A 4,076-nucleotide genomic window follows, 5' to 3' on the forward strand; every position below is an offset into this window, starting at 1 on the left:
AGGGAAATGACAAAGGGCTAGGAAAGAAAACCAGGGAACAAAGAAGAAAATGATGTTTTGCTCAGGCTAGAGGAGCACCCTTGGAAATACTGTAAATCTTCAATTACCTCCTAGTACATACACTTTTGCAGCACTTTTTATATTTCTACTTAGTTTCAATTCAAATATTTGTTAAGTGTTTTGTTATCATCAAGTTAACTCTGAATTTATGCCTACAGTTCTTATAGACATAAATAGGGGGAGATTGTTAGGAATATATGTGCATTAGTTTGATGATATGTTTAACAAAACACTTAAGTAGAAATTTAGTGTCTGTAGCCTCAACGGATAAGACCACTTTGGCTATCCGTTGATGGTGTAGCTTTACTTAGAAATAAGTCTAGTATTGTAGCATATTTCAGTCTCTGTATTTAAAATTGTAATTCTTAGAAGTTGAGAGAAACTATGAGTCATGTTGACTACTAGATGATATGCAGATAGGAAGGCCAATTGTAAATATTTCATGCCTTGTAATTTTGTATAAATGAAGTGGTATCAACGGATGACTTAAAAGATCTTCAACGGATGAGAAGCTAAGCTTCAACGGATGTCTCTAAAGCTTCAACGGATAACATCCTTCAACGGATGAGAGCATCAACGGATGAAAGCTTCAACGGATAACATCCTTCAACGGATGAGAGCATCAACGGATGAAAGCTTCAACGGATAACATCCTTCAACGGATGAGAGCATCAACGGATGAAAGCTTCAACGGATAACATCCTTCAACGGATGAAGTCATCAACGGATGAAAGCTTCAACGGATGTTCTGCTAATCAGCCGTTGATAAGTGGTAGTTGTACCTACAAGCAGAGGCACGTGGGTTGACAGAGAAAACTGAGATGTGGTAGCCGAATTTCAGGATCAACAGAAAAAGCAGCCGTTCTTCTTTTGTACAAAGTTGCAATAGTCAACAAAGTACTTGAGTGAACAGGAAAAGAAGCAAGTGAAGAACTTATTTTACTATTGTAATTTTATATTGTTTTTCACTTGTACACTTGGTAATATATATGAACCAAGAAGAAGCTAGTAATTAGAGAGATTTTTCCAGAGCTGTTAAGAAATATCTTGAGAGAAAATTCATCTAGTTTGTACTAGGATGCAGCTGTGATCAACATTGTTGAACACAGATTTTCTAATATACCATCTCTGGTGGAACAACAAATCCACCAGAAAAGTTTTTAAGGTCTGTTGTGTTCTTTACATTTGTGCTTGAATATATATCTGTCTGTATTAGCTTAAAGCAATTCACACACTTGTTCTTCTTGAACACACAACTTTATAAACTGCTCAAAACTTGAAAAAGTTTTGAGATTTACATTCAACCCCCCTTCTGTAAATCTCATTGTTAGTCTTCTAGGAATAACAAGAGTTGATGATACTGATCCTGGTCTAGAGTTGATTATTGAAGATGCAAATATTAAGGGAGAGCAACATCAAGAGAGTCACAACTCTAGTGATTCAAATCCTGGTAATTCTGATAAATCGGGATATACTGGATCAAATGGAAATTCTTCTAGTACATCAACTGATAACTCATCAGGAAATGATCATTCAACTGGGGATCAAGATTAATTTGGTGAATAGTCCTCAAATAGAAGCTCTTTTAAATCAGGAACCAACATCACTGATATATGGGGAGCTTCATATGGAAATGATAGCACTTATGCGGGGGGGCATGAAGAAATGAGACTAAACTGCCAAAAGCTGTAAAATGGAAAATCACACAGCTAATCTTATCATTGGAGATCCTAATGCTGGTGTTCAAACAAGGAGTGCAACTGAACATGAATATTTCTATCATAATATTCTTTTTAAGGAGGAACCAAAGAAAGTAGTGGATGCACTCAAGGATGCTGATTAGATTCAAGCAATGCATGAATAGTTGAATGAGTTTGAAAGGAATAAAGTATGGAAATTGGTTCCAAGGCCAAAGAACAAATTAGTTGTTGGCAAAAAATGGGATTTTAGAAACAAGACATATTCATATGGCACAATAATCAGGAACAAAGCTAGACTTGTTGCAAAGGGTTATTCACAATAAGAAGGCATTGACTATGATGAGATATTTGCTCATGTGGAAAGACTGGAAGCTATCGGGATTTTCTTGGCATTTGCTAACACAAGAAATTCAAAGTCTTTCAGATTGATGTCAAGAGTGCTTTTCTGAATGGAGAGTTAGAAGAAGAAGTGTGTTGAGAAACCACCTGGCTTCATTGATCCAAAATTTTCTGATTATGTGTACAGGCTTGACAAAGCATTATATGGACTCAAACAAGCACCAAGGGCCTGGTATGAAACAATTCCCAAATTCCTGATTGAAAGTGATTTCAAAAGAGGTAAAATTGATAAAACCTTGTTTTACATAAATAAGGGTAGTGATCTGCTTTTGGTGCAAATTTATGTTGATGACATTATTTTTGGGTCTACTAACAACAAGTTGTGCAAGAAATTTTCTGATCTTATGAAGTCAAGGTACCAAATGAGTATGATGGGAGAATTGAGTTATTTTCTTGGACTACAAGTTACACAAACTGATGAAGGAATTTTCATTAATCAGTTTAAGTACACAAAGAATCTATTGACTAGATTTAATATGCAAGAAAGTACAGCTGCTGTAACTCCAATGGCCACTGCTATAAAGTTAGATCTTGACCAAGGTAAAGAAATTGATGTCACTGCCTATAGAGGTATGATTGGTTCTTTACTCTATCTAACTGCTAGTAAACTGGATATTATGTATGCAGCCTATTTGTGTGTAAGATTTCAGGCCAAGCCTAGGGAACTTCATTTGAATGTTGTGAAAAGAATTTTGAGATATTTAAAGGGGACTAAATCTCTTGGTTTATGGTATACAAGAGAATCATATTTCAGTCTAGTTGGCTATTCTGATACAGATTTTACAGGATGTAAAATTGACATGAAGAGTACCTCAGGTGGCTGTCAGTATTTGGGTGGTAGATTGGTTACTTGGCAAAGCAAACAATAGAAATCCATATCTACATATGCAGTTGAATCAGAATACATTACAGCTGACAGTTACCGTGCTTAGATTCTTTGGATGAGAAATCAGCTATTGGACTATGGATTGTCTTACTCAAAAATTCATATCTACTATGACAATCAAAATGCCATAGCTATGACAGGTAATCTAGTGCAACACTCATTCACAAAATATATCAATATTAGATATCATTTTATCAGGGAACATATTATGAAAGGAACCATTGAGCTTCAATTTGTTCCAACTGATCAACAAGTAGTTGATATCTCCACCAAGCCATTACCAGAAGCAACCTTTGCAAAGCTACTACATGAGCTTGAAATGGTCAGCTATGAAAATAAATGATTTGTCAGATCCTGACTGAATCAGTCAAATCCTGACATACTTAGTCAATTCTTGACGAGTATGTCATTTCCTGACGTGTCAAATCCAGACAAAGTATGTCAATTTATGATTTATCAAATCCTGATGATGTAATCAAATCCTGATAATGACTGTGAGTATTTTATGAACTTTTCAGTTACTTTTCCTGATTAATACTTGATTTAATTGAGTATATTTGAGAATTATTTTTGTGCATAATTATAGAGCCGTTTGTAATTTTATTAATTGTGGCAGTTTAATTGCTAGTTATTAGGCGTAGTAACACAAATATGCTTCTTAAAAGTCGTGCATGATTAACTAGAATTATACATTGTCTGTGCCACTAATAATGTCATCCAATTAAAACATTCCATGTGTATTATTGTCTTACTGTCTTTTACTGATACCATCAGCACCTGATTAATTGTTCACATTCATATTATACACACAATATACACAAACTGCTCATTTTCATCTCTCTCACTACAAATTTTCGAACCCAAGTTTCTCATCTCAAAACCCTAATTTTCAAATGGCCACCATTGATTTTGTCTTCACTTTCTCTGCTATTAAGTATGTGTTTAATCACAAGACTTTTCATGCTACAAACTTTAAATCCCCTTTGCATGAAACTGAAATTCCTGATAATTTCAGAATGATTCAAGATTTT

Source organism: Apium graveolens, chromosome 4 (genome assembly GCF_009905375.1).
Source record: "Apium graveolens cultivar Ventura chromosome 4, ASM990537v1, whole genome shotgun sequence".
NCBI classification, from domain to species: domain Eukaryota; kingdom Viridiplantae; phylum Streptophyta; class Magnoliopsida; order Apiales; family Apiaceae; genus Apium; species Apium graveolens.